The 18739-nt window shown below is 40.9% G+C and overlaps 1 long non-coding RNA gene across 1 annotated transcript; it reads right to left on the reverse strand.

Annotated features, from left to right (window-relative positions):
* Positions 1-361: 361 nt before the first annotated feature.
* On the reverse strand, positions 362-17931 carry LOC135112237 (uncharacterized). The gene is made up of 3 exons (XR_010274196.1): positions 17766-17931; positions 10466-10845; positions 362-1396 (listed from the first exon to the last, which is right to left on the reverse strand). It is a non-coding gene; the product is annotated as an uncharacterized LOC135112237 (long non-coding RNA).
* Positions 17932-18739: the final 808 nt, after the last annotated feature.

An 18739-nucleotide genomic window follows, 5' to 3' on the forward strand; every position in this document is an offset into this window, starting at 1 on the left:
GGAATACAGGAGAGAGGGAAAAAAAAAGGTTTGGGACGCAAGGCTCACCAATAAAGTTGACGGCAGCATCAACAGGGACGGTGGTGGCGTGTGGTGAGGAAAATCTATGAAAAATGTATATAGTGCAAGAATTTAAAAATAGCAACAGAAATCAACGGACTGTTCCATTGCCTTAGAATACAAGATGAACAAGACAACAACACAAGTGCAGAGGCAACCGAAAAATTGTGGGTGGATGGTTGAAGTGCATAAAAGAAGGGAACAAACGAATGAGGACAGCAGCTTACATGAGGAAAGAGAATGAAACACGAACAAAGAGCGAGAGAAGGATGAAGCGCATCAAGTGTTAACGAAACAAAACTTAATATCACGTAAAGTTTATAATCTCTTAAAATCCTGTTTCTTAAGAACCGCTGATAACACTAAACAATATATACACGAGCGAGCAAATGTGGCTATTGAATTTTAATACAACTTGCGATGAGAGCTGTAAAACTCATCCCCGACACACACACAAAAATAAAAATATATAAATAAAATAAATAATAATAATAATAATAAAATAAAAATAATATATGTAGATAAATAATATATGTAGATAAATAAATATGCAAATTATTTAATAATAATAATAATAATAATAATAATAATAATAATAATAATAATAATAATAAGCGAATAAATTAACAAATAATAAATTCATTTAATATAAAATACTTGTCATAGCAACGGCATCGGTAGTAAGAGACGATGAAGTGTGTGTGTGTATGTGTGTGACCACACACCGAAACAGCGAGGTCACAACCCCTCGGGTTACATCCCTTACCTACTTGCTACTAGGTGAACAGGGGCTACACATTAAGAGGCTCACCCATTTGCCTCGTCGCTCCCGGGATTCGAACCCAGGCCTTCTTGGTTGTGAGCCGAGCGTGCTAACAACCACTACACTACGCGGTGTGTGTGTGTGTGTGTGTGTGATACAAGGAAGAATAGGAGAATAGAAAAATACGAGAAAAATTAAGAAAATCCAAATAAAATGTGGAAGAGGAAAATACACACGTACAAACACACAAAATAAACAAAATAGAATAAGAAATAATAATGTGAATAAAAAGCACGAGAAGAAAAGAAAAGAGAAAACAGACAAAATATTGTAACGAAGGAAAAAAAAAAAGTCACCGTACAAGAGCGAGTAGCAGTACACTAGGCGGAGGAAGAGAACGGGGAATAACAGAAAACGGGAAGGAGAGGGATACTGCAGAAACCCGCTCGCCACGCCACACGTCGTCGTCGTCGTCGTCGTCGTCGTCGTCGTCGCCGCCACCGCCGTCGCCGCCGCCGCCGCTCACCACAGCCACACGCACCGCCAACTTTCATGTCTCCTTGTTCCGGTTTCCTGTTACAAACCAAAGAAATTTGTGTAATCTCTAACACTTATAATGGCTTAATTTTCTGTGTTAACAAGAACTATACCAAATGTTTGAATACGGATCGCAAGAGTTGAAGCTCCTATTATTATATTTGGTAAACAGGTGGTATACGTATCACAACCATCTAAAAGCGTTCATTCGTTATTGTTGTTGCTCCGTAATCCTCGTCAATAACAAATAACTGACTGCCTAATTATTTCAAGGACTTGAAAACTTGCACCGAGGCAGCAATGGAGTAAATATACTAGCAGCTTTTGGAAGTGAAACAAGAAATTATAAAGATCTGTGTAGTTTATCACACGTACGAGTAAGCGATAACAGAAAACTGAAAGGGAATCGACGAGAGGCAGACGCTGACAGAGAAAGAAAGACAGACAAGAGATAAAGATAAACAGAAAGGGGCGAGGCACAGACAGACAGACGGACAGACAGAGAAGGTGGCGGCGGATGAAAAAAAAAAAAAGAAGGCGCAAAGGTGGGGATCATAACAGAGCGTTAGTTAAAGAAAGAAAAGAGGGAAAGGGAAAGAGAAACATTCAGGGCAGAAGTTGGAAGCGCGAAGAGGATGATGAAAAATATATCAGCGAGACGCACGTCGCGTGCATTGCCAGTATTCAAGGAACTTTTAACATTAACACGCATCACGTAAATTATAATATTTTAAACCATGAATCACCAGAAGGACGATTTACGATTAATTCCGAAATAGTTGGGAGGCAATTCTAGGAGGAAGGGAGGGAGGGAGGGAAACGAGGAGGGGGACGAGGAGGTGGAGGGACGAGGAGAGAAAGTAGGGAAGGAGAAGAGGAGGATGGGGATGGAGGCGTGGAGAAAAGAAAGTAACTAGCAGTTACTTTATTACGAGTAATGGAGGAAACACATGAATCAGGGGGAAACGAGGGACCGAATGACCCCTGAAGAGCTTGTATCCTATAATAATAATAATAATAATAATAATAATAATTATAATAATAATAATAATAATAATAATAATAATAATAATTATTATTATTATTATTAGTAGTAGTAGTAGTAATACCAGCTAATACCACCAAATTACCATGAAAAGAAGCGATAATGAAGCCAAGTACATCTAACTTAGCCATCTAACATTCCCTTACTCCCCTCCCCAGCCTCTCCTCCTTCCACGATGCACAACTCTCCATCCACCAGTGAAGGAAATAAATCTCTGAAGAGGGAGGGAGGAAAGGAGAGAGAGAAGTGGTAGACAGGAGACAGCAAACGAACAAGAGAACGAAATTTATCATCTTGACGTTTAGAGCGGAGGGAGGGAGAAGGAAAACGGTGGAATGCTGCAAGAAACCAACTGACAGGCAAAGAAAGAACAGTGGAGGAGGAGGAAGGAGAGAGGAAAGCAGCAAGAAGTAACAGAGGCCAGCAGGGGGTAGAGTCTGAGGAAGGAGGCACGGGTGGAGGCAGGAAAGGTGGCAGGGGGCAGGATGGAAAGAAGATGAAGGGTAATAATTGTAAACCTATTGGAAAATTATCAATGTTCACGTGATACTGGGAATACTACCAAATATTTTAAAATCTCACTACTGATGCAGGAACAAATTAACTTGAGAAGAGGCAAGAGGGAAGATAGATTAGTACATAAAGGAGTGTTTGGAAGGGTGCAAAACGAGGAACGAGCGAAGGATGGAGGAAGAGAACAAGGAAGCAGTGAGGGAGGAGGAGAAAATGCGAACGAAAAACGAGGAAAAAAAACAAGCAAACTGGTGATGTTGGAGGGACGTAAAGAGTCTGAGTACCATTACCAACACTTTAAAAAATAAAATAGATATACGTGTATCTTGGAAATATGAAAACAAAACTTACCCATAAAATTCATGAAAACTACATAAAAACTGTTTAAGAACTACATCCAACTTGGAAATATGAAACAAAAACTTATCAAACTTATCTATAAACATCATGAAAACTAACACACACACACACACACACACACACACACGCTTGCAACGAGATAAGCAAACTTCCACTGTTTAATACAAGGCTTGAAACTCACCTGAACAAGACGTTGCAATGACACCGGATCGACAGTGACAGTGTGGCGTGTGTGTGTCCTTGTTCGTGTGGAGAGGAGTGGTGGAGGACAAGATAAAAGATGAGAACGAGGAGAAAGAAAATTAAAATCGAGAAGCGTTGAAGCAGCAGAAAAAGGAAGAGGAGGGTGAGCCCCATCTGCAGATGTAAGGTGAGAAACACAAGGCCGGCGGAGAGGGCGAGGGTGATGATAACGATAACGATGGAAAGGCAACGAGGAGGAAGAGGGACACGAGGACAAACGTTAAAAAAGACTAAAGGGGGAAAAGAAAGGAGAAGCAGGAGGAGTCAAAGGAAGCTACACCACCGCTCCTCGCCACCACGACACACACACTGAAAAATGGGAAGTCCCTCAGGCTCAACCCTTCATCGCCTCGAGCTCACGTCTCGAAACCTAAGAAAGTTCGAACAGCAAAAATAGCAATCCCATCTTTTCTGAAACGGACTCTGACCTGTACCGAAAACCTTGTACTGTGCCTGTACATCAGTCGCAGTTTAACAGTTTATTAAAGAAAGGTTGGTTACAAAACAGTGCATAGGGGCGCACGAACATAGATTGGGGATTAATAACACTACAGAAAAAAAAAAAAAAAACAATAAATAAAAGCACTGCAAGAGAACTGGGCACTCAGGCTTGTTATTTTTGTATTGTGGTTTATGAAATGTTACGGGGGATGTTCGTTTTATTTTTGTGTTATATATAATTGTATATTACAATAGTTAAGTTTTTGTTATTATTAACGACTTAATGATGTGATATGAGGAATATTTATGACTCCATGTTACAGGCTATTGTAATGTGAAACTTCATTGATGATTTATTACCGATTACCGTTGTATTATTTTGTTAGGATGGGGGAGATGACCTTATCGCTGCCGATTCCGTTAACAAACATATGCTGCTGCTGCTGCTACTACTGCTACTACTATTACTACTACTACTGCTACTACTACTACCGATATTACTACTACTACTACTGCTGCTACCGATATTACTAACACCATCATCACCACCATTACTACTACTACTACTACTATTACACTACTATTATTATCAATATTACTACCACCACCACCATCACTACTACTACTATTACTACTACTACTACTACTATTATCAATATTACCATCACCTCCACCATCACTACTACTACTACTACTACTACTACTACTGGTTCTAGGGTGATTCGTCCCCGGGTGAAATGTCCCGGTTGCTTCATCCCCGGGGTATTCATCCCTGGAGGATTGGAACCCTAGGGTTATTTGTCCCCTAGGGTGATTCGTTCCCTTGGCTGTATTTTTGTCGCGTTAGTTACGAAACTCCATTACTACGACAAGATCCGACCATCACTGTGTGTGTGTGTGTGTGTGTGTGTGTGATGTTGTGTGAGTGTGTTGTTCGAATCATGATTTGATACATCAGGTTGTTAGCTTGACTACCGTTCACTGGTTCGGTTTTCTATTTTCACTTTTCAGTACGTGGGCCACCACAGTCAGAGCAGCATGCTGCACACAATCCCATCAAGCCGTGGCAGGGAAAAGCTTGTTGATGATCTTAACTTCATCTACGCTGCACAGAAGAAAAACGCCGATGGAACCAAGCAATACTGGCGATGTGAGGTTACTGCATGCAAGGCTCGTGTTCACACAACAGTAGGGGATGAAACCTTCACTATCGTGAAAACTGTGAACGAGCACAATCATTCCACGACTGCTGCGGCTGTGAAGGCGAGGGAGGCCATGGTCGAGCTGAAAGCTGATGCTACTTCTACTCAAGAATCTTCTCGTGCTTTGGTGGCTAACGTTTTGTCAAAAGTGGATGAACATTCACTGGCTCATGTGCCGTCCACATCTACTACAAGCCGCTACGGGCGGCAGTGACGACAGGACGCTCAACAAGCTCCTCCAATTCCCCTGACTCGCACTGGCTATGTTATTCCTGAAGAGTACACCAAGTTAGAGTCGGGAGAGATATTTTTTATTTCATTTTTTTTCTTTATTTTTCGTTTCTTTTTTTACACACACTATATACATATATTCAGGAAAAATATATTGTTTTTAGCGTTTTCTATTTAATGATTTTCTTCACATATCTTTTTGACATTTCTTCGTATTTTCGTTTTCCTTCGTGTAATTTCATTCTCTTGGATGAATCCATCCATAATTGTTACATTTTTTTTCTTTTTCTTTGCATTTTTTTACAAAGACGTCCATTGTTTTACTTTGTTTTCCTTGCCGCATAAAAAGCAGGGCTCAAGTTTATGTAGGAAAAAAGTTAATTTATCCTCATCAAATTAACTTTTTCACACATGCTTCAATAATTTTACTACATTTTTTTTTCCCTTTTTCTTTTTTGTCCTTTTCAAGTTACGTTTTTCCCATTGATATACATCATTTTACTATTTTTTTTATTTCCTTTTTTCTCTGTTTTATTTTTTTTTACGTTACGGTTTTCACACACATACATAATTGTATTACAATATCTTGTTTTTCTTCTTTATTTTTTACTTTTATTCACATTTTCACGTTTTTATTTTTTCATTCTCTTGAAAGATATATTTTTAACATTTTTCACATTTTCTTTTCCTTGTTTTTCCCTCTGGGACAAATCCCGCTGTTCACACAAACATCCACATTGCGTATTTATTTCCTTTATTTTTTCACAAATGCATCCATTATTTTGGTTTATATTTTGTTGATTTTTCTTTTCCTGTTTTAATTCTTTTTGGAGAACGTTTTTCACACACACATGTAAAATTTTAATACATTATTTTCTTTTTTTCGTGTTTTTTTTTCATTTATTTCACAGAGAAAATGTTCTTCCTGCGTGACAAGCAAGGCTCAGATTCTTGCAGGAAAACACACAATTCATCCTCTTCTTCACGCTGTCTTTCTTTTTCACACAGGCATCCTTCATTTTACTGCATATCTTTTTTTTTTTTTTTACTTTTTCTTTTTTACTTTTTCTTTTTTTGTAATTTTCAGGTTTTGTTTTCCATACATAATTTTACTACCTTCTCCTTTGTTCCTTTTTTTTTTTTGTTTTATCCTCTTGATCAAGTTACGCTTTCCACACAAACATCGATAATATTATTGCAGCACGTATTTTACTTTTTCTTTCTTTTTTTTTTTACACTCTGTTACGTTTTTTTTACTTGTGTAATCTTATTATTTTTTCTTTTCTTTATTCTTTTTTCATGATAATTTTTTTTTTTCTATCAAATGATATATACATATTTTCTTCAGTGTTTTTGTTTCCTTTCTTTCATCCTCCTGAGCAAGTTACGGTTTTTACAATTATGTACATAATTGTATTATCAAATATACTTTTTCATTTTCTATCCTCTGTCACAAGTCACGCTTTTCACACAAACATCCCAGTCTTCTCCTGTACCTTGTTCCTGTCAGTCATGTCGCCTGTACCTTCTTCATATCAGTTAGCACCACACCAGTAGCATCCTTCATCTGCTTCGCATGATTTACATCCTTTATTGGCTTGTTCCTACTCCTTGGTATCCTGCATGTTCTCTTCTCTCCTCCTGGTGTTTGCAGCTTTTCCAGTAAATCACATGCCTCAGCCTTAGCCACCGCCACTGCTTTCCCTGCTAACTTCTTTGCTCTTCTGTATTCCAACTTATTCTGCCTCGTTCCGCTCTGCTCCCACTCTTTCTTGATTTGCTTTGTCCTTTTCAGTGCATTGTTGACGTGTTCACTCCACCACCATTGTTGTCTAGTTGTGCGTGACTTTCCACACGTTTCTATCCACTCCTCTCAAGATCCCCGCACTCTTCTTCCACCAGTCCTGGAACCGCTCTGTGTTTAGGTTCACTGTGTGTGGCACCTTGGTCTTGAACTTTTGCTTCTTGGCCAGCCTTCAGTGCAGCCCATCGGGTCCTCTTCTCATACCTTCTCATTACTTTCCTCAGTCTTTTTAGCCATGCATGCATCACTACCAACCGCTGCTGCCTTTATTACCATGTGCTCAACGGATTTTTTTTTTTTTTTATTATTTTCAATTTTATTTATTTTTTTCTACTTTTATATTTATTTCTTAGCATTTACTGTATCTACTTTTTTTATTATTTTTCTATTTTCTTATTTTTTTTCATTTTCTTTATATATATTTTTTTTTATTTCTTTCGCTTTTTATTTATTTATTTTTTTTTTATCTATTTTTCGGCATATTTTTCCAGGAGATCAGCGCTCCCTCCGCAGCGGGACGAGTGGAAGGGAAGCCTGACCGTTACTGTACCGACCCTCAAGGTCAAAGAATAATCAATGAAGTCCATTACAGCACATAAATTATAGAGCATCCCTCTTCCAAACAAGAAGTCATATGCCTGATCCACTTGAACGGTGTCCACGTCCATCATCAGTGCGCGTGTGCCCTGTCCAAAGTCCAGCGAGATTAGCTGCGGCGGCGGAGCACACCTGCCTGCCCTGTGCATCAACTTTTCCCGGCCGAACCTGGTCACAACAAATGATGCTGCGGCGCCAGTGTCCACCAGTACTGTGAGCGGCTCCTCGCTATCTAGTGTTCGTGCGACAAACGTGTATACTTTCCCTACGAACCCTGGCTCAGGTTTCCGCCGCAGACGTTCAGGGTGGCGGAGAAACAGGCTGCCGCTGCCGTCGGGATGGAACTCTTGCACGATCTCGGCTTCCTCCAGGCGGTTCATGGACATGATTATCATTTCAGCGGAATAGTGACCCTCCATCTCCTTTGGAAACACCTGTAAGGGCGTGCTGACCTCCACGCCGCCCTTCAGGGTGATCACCACCTCGTCCAGCCTGATCACCTCCAGCCGCAACGTTCCATAAGCCGTGTTAGAGATTACCGTCACCTTCTCCTCATCGCCCGTGACAAGGCCCATTTTTTCGGCCAGTGACACCATCATTATAGTGACAGAAGCGCCGGTATCCAGGAGAACAGTACAAGGGTGGCCGCGCACTGCCCCGTCCACCAGTTGTCCTTCCTCAATATCAATACGACAGTACTCGCTTACATTTCTTTTCGTCCCAGTGGCCAGCTCGGTGTCCACTACCACCCTCAACACGTTGAACCAGAATATCTCCCCCCAATCTTTGGCCTGGCTCTTGTCTTCCTCCGCATCCTGCGTCTTGCTCGTCTTGGGCTGGCTCTCGTGTTCCTTCTTGTCCCGCGTCTTCCTCTTCTTGGGCTGGCTCTCATCCTCTTCTGTATCCCGCGTCTTCCTCTTCTTGGGCTGGCTCTCGTCCTCTTCTGTACCCTGCGTCTTGCTCTTCTTGGGCTGGCTCTCGTGGTCTTCAATATCCTGCGTCTTTCTCTTCTTGGCCTTTTTCTCGCCCTCCGTGGCCTTCGTCTTCCTATCTTTTCTATCCTTCCTCTTGTTCTGCTCTCCGTGTTCCATATCCTCTTCACCGCCATCCACCTTCCTCTTTTTACGGGTGTCATAGTCCTCCATGTCTCCCGCCTTCCTCTTCTTCTTGTTGTGTTGCTTAACCTGTTTACCATCATACAGCTTCGTGCTGCTCTTGCTGCTCTCACAGCCTTTCATATGGTCTCCCTTGTTGTTGGTGCGATGCTTCATCTCTTTAACGCCTTCCATCTCCGTGTTGGCCCTGTGGCTGCCGCAGTCTTCCATGCTCTCTAACCTCCTTTTCTTGCTGGGTTGTTTGGCCTCTTCCTTCCTCTGCGTCTTCGCCTTCTCGCTTAACATCTCTTGGTCGTTCATTGTTTGCTGCTTCCTCTTCTTGCTTTTGGATCGCGTTGTAAACAGTGGTGCGTGAAAACCTTCACAAGGAAAGCCAGGCATGGCACTGTCTTGTCTAGAACCTCTGATTCCATCACCTGTGGCCCCTTTCTTGGTGTGCTCAGCAGCTTGGAGCTGAGCCCTGGCGGCACCCACCACGCGCACCAATCAGAGGCCTCGATTTGAGCCTAACAGCTAATCAGATGCAAGAACGATACAACTGTGGTAATAGTATGTATATATATATATATATATATATATATATATATATATATATATATATATATATATATATATATATATATATATTATAAGTATTCCGTGGTGCATTAAGTTTGAAGTACGTACGTAATAACTTGTTTTGTTTTTGTTGTTGTGTAAATGCAGGCTACTATGGGTTTGAGAGGCCGTGTTACGTCGTTTTTCGGGAATACTCTAACAAACAGGTGAACTATTTCCGTCAGTACGGTCCAGTGAGAACAGTGTGATGTACGTACGTACGTACGTATAAAGACAATATTCTGCAAGGTTTCGCTTCTAAAAAAAAAAAAAAAAAGAAAATAAGAAAAAAAAAATAATAGCAAAAAAGAACTCATGAATAAAGTTGCAGAATATGCGGCCATAAAAATTAAAGCACTCACTCTTCTGCTGTGTTCTGTATTGAGTCAGGTACTAATTCAGGCTCTTCCTCTGCGAAATCAAAAGTTTTGCGATTTATTTATCTGTTGTTTATGTAAGAGTTGCACTGGCCAATGGCTGCGAAAATTCTATAAGGAAAGGCCCCACTGAGGTGCCAGGTACTAAAGAAAGAGGACCAAAAGGGTTCAAGTTGTAGGAAGGAGAAAATGCAGAAGCAGACAGGGAGTTTTAGGAATTACCAATGAAAGGAATAACAGATAGTGAATACTGGTTAACTCTTGCATTAGGGAGGTTAACAAAACTGTGATATGAGAAAGTAGACTCTTGTGCAGCGAGGGCGCGGGAGGAGGGGAGGCAAGATTAGGATAGCAATTAGCGTGTAAGCAGCAACAGAAGATAGCAAGAGATGTAACAATGCGAGGAAGAGAGAGGAGTTGAAAAAGAGTCATTTAAAGAAGAGTGGTTAATCGGATGAAATACTTTTGATTCCAGTCTATTCAGGGGAGTGGAATTCCCCCTCCTCCTCTCCCCTCCCCCCGTCATATGAGAAGTGTACCCCATACATGTACAGATATTTCAAAAGTAAAAGTTCCATACCTTTCTCCTCCTCCTCCTCGTTCTTGTTGGAAACTTGATTCGAATCCTTCCTTGGTCCCTGCCTTCTGTACCGCTGCGCCTTGCCCTCTTCATTCTTTCTTCCTGCCCTTTCTTTGTCAGATTACACTTTCCGAACATTTCACTTGTGTTCCTTCACTTTATCTGAAACATTTTCACTTTTCTGCACTTAAAACTCTTTCCTTCATTTGACCTGCTGGTGATGGGAAGGTCTGGCTCCGCTCACCCGATCCTGGTGCTGCTGCTGCTCTCTGTGTGTGTGTGTGTGTGTGTGTGTGGTGGCCTGATGGCGCCGCTCGTTGTGACAGGTGTAATGAACCGCAACGCCGCACACGGTACAATTTAACTGAGTCCGGTCAATCCTGTAATCATGTAAAACGCTTAACACCATAAACATATTTTGTTGTGCCGTCACGTCTGTATCATCAGTTTCAGCTGCTGATTACAAGTGTCATTACGTTCTATCTACTGGATCATCTACCGAACATTTAATCTATTGTACGTATTGGGGGGTTTGTGAATGAGCGTGGGCGACGGTTGTAGAACGCAGATCTGCATGTGGTGGTGGCGATCACCCTCCTGCTGTTAGGAGTGTCTGGAGCACCACAACACTCCACCATCACAAGGGTTCATCATGGCCCTGTCCCACAGCTCAACATCTTTTAGTGTAAACATCGTTGTCGAATATTATATAGTCATTAGTATATTTGGCTTCCGTTTAGCTTAGTTAGACCTTAGATAGAATCAGCTGACGCCGTTTTCCTTTCAGGTTCCAACATTTCTTCAGCTTTGGTATTGACATTTATTGTACCATTTATAATGTCTTAAGTGAGTATTTCTAGGGGTAAAAGGACATTGTTATATTTATTTCTGTATTTTGGGTAAACACATGAAGCTGATGTGAACTGTAGCACAACATGATGTTGTGCGGGTTTTGTGAAGTGTTGAGAGAGACATTAGAAGCGCACTACACAGACGGGTTGTCTTTTTTCTTGGCCTTCTCTTTTCAAGATTCCTAGCAAGGAAATGTCCCATTTCGACATTTTGGTGCCCAGACCCGGGATACACAGTGCCCAAGGACTGCTACATTAACAAGTTAAGTGTCTCCAGCCCTGCATTTTAGAAGAAGATGGAGAAGTTAGAGAAGGCCCGAGCAGCTTGTCAAGGATGGCTGTCAAGAGTGTGTGTCAAGATGGACGGACTCCTAGCCAAGAGCCCCCCAGCAACCTCCATTGAGTTAGTAGAAGTTCTGGAAGAGTTTGATAAGAGGCTTAACAAGTTAGAAGAAGTGCAGTCAGAGATAGAATTGGAGATAAGTCCTGAGGCACTAGAGGAGTACTTGGACAAGGCAGATGCAGTCAGACAGCAAGCCAGGCAGAAGAGATTGTTGTGTGCTGACAAGCTTAAGAAACTGGCTGAGGGTGATAAGGACAAGTCGGATTCTTCAAGTACCACAGCCCCTCTCCATGCAAAACTTCCCAAGCTAGAACTACCTAGATTTGACGGTGACCTGAAGCAGTGGCAGAGTTTTTGGGAACAGTTCTCCTCACACATAGACGACACTGAGCTGCCCACCATTAGTAAGCTAACCTATCTACTGTCACTACTAGACGGCACTGCTAAGGACGTGGTGGAAGGAGTGCCGCACACCTGCGCCAGCTACAAGACCGTCGTCGACCTGCTGAAGCAACGGTTTGGCAAGTCGGAGTGCATCATCCACGCCCACGTCCAGGCTCTCCTTGATCTACAAGTTCCGGTCCACCAAGGCAAGACCTACATCCTACAGCTGTGGAGACTTCGGGACGAGGTGGTCAAGCACACGAGGAGTCTAGAAGCCCAAAGAGTTACAGGCAAGCAATGTGAAGTGCTACTAACCCCCATGATTGTTTCCAGACTGCCCACAGAGTTAAGGTTAAACTGGTCAAGGGATTGTAGTGGACATGAAAGTGATCTTGAGTGGCTTCTTAGTTGGCTTCAAAGGGAGATTGAAGTGATAGAAAGGAGTGAAATGTATAAGGGCAATGTTAAGAGTTTAGAAGGAAGGAAGGGTAGTAAGGATAGTAAAGAAGTACATAAGGGAAACAAGGAAAAATTGTTCACAGCCTCGGCTTTACATGTGACTTCCCCGCCTGAAAGATCAGATTGTGTGTTTTGTAGTAAGAGAAACCACAAGTCTGAGAAGTGCTACAAGTTTCTGGTGTTGGATGGGCAGCAGAGGTTTGACAAGATAAGGGAATTGGGTGTGTGTTTTAGATGTTTAAATAGTGGTCATAAGTCTAGAAGTTGTAAGGCCAAATGTTCCAAGTGTCGTGGTGACCACAATAGTACCATGTGTGGTGTTAAGTTGAGTGTGGTCCCTAAGGCCGAAGTAGAGGAGAGTAAACAGACGGGCACCCAAACCCTTGCGATGTTGTCAGGCCACTACAGGAACAAGACTGTGTTACAAACAGCTAAGGTAAAGGTAGTGAACCATAAGGGGGATATTGTTACTGCAAGGCTGATGTTTGACAATGGCTGTGATAGGTCATATGTTACCAATAAGTTTGTAGGAAGATGTAAACCTGAATGGGTCACCAATACAGAAGTCCCTTATAGTTCCTTTGGTGGCCATAGCTCAAGCAAGTGTGTACAAAGTAGTCTATACAAGTTGAAGCTTTTAGATGATAAGGGTGATTTGTTTTCCCTTGTGTTGGCAGGCATTCCCATTATATGTGAACCGCTAATTAGGCCAGTAGTACCAGAACACATTTTAAGTGCCTTTAATCATTTAAAGTTTGCAGATGACTTTGACCATAGTTCTCCTTTAGACTTAGATATCCTTATTGGTCTGGACTACTACTGGAGCCTAGTAACGCCTAGTGATGCAGTTCAAGTGGGGTTGACAGTTGCCCTGAAATCAGTGTTTGGCTGGACCTTGAGTGGAAACACTGGTAAATTTTCTGACACTACAGGTGTGCCTTTACTGCCAACCTTTAAACCTTCGTCACCTCAACTCTTGTGCATCTCTAAAGTCACTGATGCTGATATGTCTAACTTTTGGGATTTGGAGACTATTGGCATAAGTAGTAGCAAGGAAAGTAAGGAAGACGTTAGAGATAAGATTGTTCAAGAATATAGTGATAAGATCAAGTTTGTAGATGGTAGATATGAAGTCCACTTGCCGTGGAAGGACAACCCTAAGAAGGATACTTTGATGAGTAATGAAGTTCAAGCTAAGAAGAGATTAAATAAGCTTTTGGTGAAGTTGGATAAGGACGAAGACTTAAAGGCTGAGTACATGAAGGTATTTGCCGAGTATGAGCATTTAGGAATCATTGAAGAGGTGCCGGTAGAGGAAATTGTACACCCTGGCCCTGTTTACTACATGCCTCACAGGCCAGTTGTCAGACTCAGCAGCAGCACCACAAAGGTACGACCAGTCTTTGATGCGTCTGCCAAGGGTCCTAACGGGATTTCTCTCAATAGCTGTATGACAACGGGTCCGTCTCTCAACCCAGACCTAGTAGAGATATTAATTAGATACAGACGCTGGCCCTATGTAGTTACTGCTGATATTGTTAAAGCTTTTTTGCAAATAAGTGTACAGAGCCAAGATAGAAATGTTCATAGATTTTTTATGCCAGCCGAAGGTGGAGTTAGACACATGAGGTTTACTAGAGTTGTTTTTGGCAATACATCAAGTCCTTTCCTTCTTAATGCTACGATTAAGACACATTTGAGTAAGTACTCTGAGTGTGAAGTAATTCAGGATCTTCAGAGAGACATGTATGTAGACAACTGGTTCAGTGGGGCTGATAGTGAAGTAGAGGCAGTAAGGAAGTACACCACAGCCTACAACATTATGTCTGAAGCCAACATGTCTCTTGAGAAGCTTGTATCCAATAGTTTAGTAATTGCATCAAAATGTAATGACAAGGTTCACTGTGTACAGGACGATGAAGTTAACAGTGTACTAGGTTTGAAGTGGTCTAAGGACAGTGATGTTTTTTCTTATTGTGGTCTAGACCTGGATTTCCCTTTGGAATTAGCATGTACCAAGAGGACAGTATTAAGTTTAATAGCTAAGATTTTTGATCCATGTGGATTTATCAGCCCATTTACCATGTATGCTAAGATACTTTTCCAAGATATTTGGAAGTCAGGTGTGTCCTGGGATGACAAGTTGTCACAAGATTTAGAAGTAAGATTTGAAAAATGGGTAAGGAGTACCAGACATTTGAGTCCATTAGTTATAGGTAGACATTATTTTCCCCATGTACCTTGGAAAAGTATTGAGTTTATTGAGATTCATGGGTTTGGGGATGCCTCGGAAAAAGGTTATGGGGCGTGTGTATACCTAAGGCTATGTCTTGACAGTGCATGTAACACTTCATTGGTTGTATCCAAGAGTAGAGTGGCACCAATCAAGAAATTAACCCTGCCTAAGCTAGAACTGTTGGGAGCATTGCTTTGTGCCAGATTGGTGGTGTTTGTGAAGAAGGCTCTGTATCTTAAGATTAAGACCCAAGTGACGTGTTGGACTGATTCCACTATTGCATTGGGATGGATAAGGAATGATCCAAGTTTAAAGGATGTATATGTCAACAACAGAGTTAGAGAGATTCAGCACCTGACACCTCCAAGTAACTGGTATCATTGCAAGGGGACAGAAAATCCTGCCGACTTGATAACCCGAGGGTTACTAGCAGAGAGCCTTCTTGGAAATGATCTGTGGTTTAGCGGTCCTAAGTATTTGTCTGACCCCACATTTAGAGTCCAGGAAAGAGATGCTTTAACTGCCAGCATTAACACTGTGAATGTTGTACTTGAGAATAATTTAGCATGTTTAGCTGTTCAGACTAGGACACCCATTTTTGACCTTGAGAGATATAATGATCTTGCTAAGTCACTAAGAATTGTTGGGTATGTTTTGAGATTCATAAATAATTGTAAAAGTAAAAGGTTGGGATGTGAGTTGGAAACTTGTAGATTTACAACTGAAGAACTAGAGTTTGCCGAATTAAAATTAATCTATGTAGAGCAGAGACAAGCCTTCCCAGATGAAATCAAAGCCATATCCAGTGAGCGGTCTCTTCCTAAGCATTCCAAGCTAAGCAAATTAAACCCATTTCTTGATCAAGAGGGTATTCTAAGAATCAAGGGTAGATTACAATTTTCTAGTCTGGGTTATAACTCAAAACATCCCATCATTCTTCCTAAGGGTCACTTTTCTAAGTTGTTAGTACAATTTCAACATAAGTTCATGAAGCATGCAGGTGTAAACAGCATTGTGTCATCATTAAGAACTAGTTTTTGGGTGATTGGGTTAAGAAGAATGGCAAAGACGGTGGTTAGAGAGTGTTTGAGTTGTCGGAGGCACGACAGCCGTCCTTGCAGTCAACCTGTTGCCCCTTTACCTGACCTGCGAGTCAACCCTGCACCTCCGTTTGCAGTTACAGGTTTAGATTTCACTGGCCCTTTATTTAGTGCTGATCATCCAGGGAAAAAATTGTATGTGTTACTTTTTACCTGTGCTGTTATTAGAGCTGTACATCTAGAACTCACAGAGTCCATGTCATTGGTCGATTGTATGCGGGCCATAAGGAGATTTGTTGCTCGTAGAGGGATTCCTAATGTTTTCTATTCCGACAATGCAAAAACATTTGTTGCAGCCTCCACAGAAGTACAGAAGGTGTTTGGTCATCTAGCCCCAAGGTGGAAGTTTAATGTACCAAGGTCCCCATGGTGGGGCGGGTGGTTTGAGAGGCTCATTGGTTCAGTCAAGCTAGCTTTAAGGAAGTCTTTGGGAGTTAAGTATGTAAGCCAGTCTGAGTTAGAAACAATTCTTATAGAAATTGAGTCGTGCATTAACTCTCGACCATTGACCTTTGTGAGTGATGACCCAGATTTTGATCATTATCTAACTCCATCACACTTTATTCTTGGTAGGAACAGCACATGTACACCTTCTGATGTTGATGAATCCCCTATTATAAGCCCTGAAGACTTGTACATTAGAAAGAATATAAGAAATCAGAGGTTGGAACATTTTTGGAAGGTGTGGAGAGAAGATTATATAGCTAATTTGCCCCCTGTAGTAAAAGGTTTCAACCAGAAATGTAAAGTGGATGTTGGTAGTGTTGTACTCATTAGAGGAGACAATGTACCCAGACAACGGTGGCCCATGGGTGTGATTGTTAATGTGTATCCCGGTAGAGACGGTGTGATTCGCAGTGTTGATGTTAAGACAGGAAAAGGCATTTTCAACCGGACTATTCAAACCCTGCATGATTTAGAGATAAATCCTCATTTAGACACTGATGTGATAACTCCTCAACCAGTACTTCATGATCAGGCAGTACAAGATGATGTAACTTCAAGTGTAGCTAATGATGACTCTGTACAAGATTGTGATCCTGAGGAGGAGGAGGAGGAGGAGGAGGTAGCTGTTTATACTTCAAGGGGTCGGCTCGTTAAAAGGCCTCACAGATTAGATTTATAAGTTGTACATTTATTATGTATGGTGGTAGGTCATGTGTTGTGTTTGTTTATGGGAACTATTGGGTTATGGTATGATATGGTATGATGTTAGATACTTATTGTACGAGGTATTTGTTTGGATAAGTTGCTTCGCCCCTTATGGTGGGGAGGATGTCGAATATTATATAGTCATTAGTATATTTGGCTTCCGTTTAGCTTAGTTAGGCCTTAGATAGAATCAGCTGACGCCGTTTTCCTTTCAGGTTCCAACATTTCTTCAGCTTTGGTATTGACATTTATTGTACCATTTATAATGTCTTAAGTGAGTATTTCTAGGGGTAAAAGGACATTGTTATATTTATTTCTGTATTTTGGGTAAACACATGAAGCTGATGTGAACTGTAGCACAACATGATGTTGTGCGGGTTTTGTGAAGTGTTGAGAGAGACATTAGAAGCGCACTACACAGACGGGTTGTCTTTTTTCTTGGCCTTCTCTTTTCAAGATTCCTAGCAAGGAAATGTCCCATTTCGACAATCGTCATCACCCTCACGACTCGCTCTCCCACCTCCTCCTCCTCTACTTTCTCATCTTCATTCCTTCACTTCCTCCCCTTCATCTTCACTTCTTTCTCTTTCTTATATTGGTGTGTGGTTCTATAGTTTTGGATATCTTTATAAACATTTGTAACGTAATCAAGTTTTGCTGTTAAATGATAACCTGTGGTCAATGAAGGTGTCTGTATGTGTGTTGCAGGAATGCCAGGGACACAGCCGTCCAGAGGCGTCACAGAATCATCACTAATGAAAGATAAGGGGGATACCCGGGTCGGAAAGGTAAGCGTGTGCCCCTTGCCATCCGAGGCTGAGCGGTGACTGGTGGCAGGACTGACTGAGCGCCGCGACCGTCTCACTCTTATGATCGGAGCACCAACACAGCTTCGGATCACGCCTCGTCGTGTTTATTTCTGTGATGTTCTCCTCCTGTTGTGAAAATCCGTGTTCTCTTAACTTAAAAGAGGTGTAACTTAATTTTTTTTTTTTTTTTTTTTAGGAAATAAAAACATATATATATATATATATATATATATATATATATATATATATATATATATATATATATATATATATATATATATATATATATATATATATATATATATATATATATATATATATATATATATATATATATATATATATATATATATATATATATATATATAAACGAGATAAGAATAATATATTTTACAGTTTCTAGCCAGTATAATGTTTGGAGGTGACTGTAGAAATAGAATAAATGTCTCAAAGTGGTTAAGAATTAAGAAAAAATATCCAAAATAGCATAGAAGGGGTTTGAAAGATGTTAAGCTCTTTCTTCCACTGCTTCAATACGTGGCTCCGAAGCTTCGAGATCCGCTATTGCATTTTGAGAGAGAGTGTTTTAGTCCAAGAAAGTTAGAGAGACTCTATCTTAAGCCTCCTTGGTTCAGTCAGTCAGTCAGTCAGTCAATGAAGGCAGTCGGTCAATGGGTTGATCAGTCTATGAATCAAACAATCAAAAATAAAAATCATCTTAAATTAAAAATATACAATACACAACAATAATAACAATAATTAGCTTTAAGTCATTAAGTGTTTCCAATGTCTAAAGGCGGTGGGCGGGAACTATTTATTTATTTATTTATCTATCTGGACAGTGCGTGGTAAGAATGGAGTATCAAATCAAATCAAAATGGTACTAAATAAATGCACAACTTTTGACTCTTGTATATCGCTTACTAAAACAACTTCATCG

This window comes from Scylla paramamosain, chromosome 23 (genome assembly GCF_035594125.1).
Source record: "Scylla paramamosain isolate STU-SP2022 chromosome 23, ASM3559412v1, whole genome shotgun sequence".
NCBI classification, from domain to species: Eukaryota; Metazoa; Arthropoda; class Malacostraca; order Decapoda; family Portunidae; genus Scylla; species Scylla paramamosain.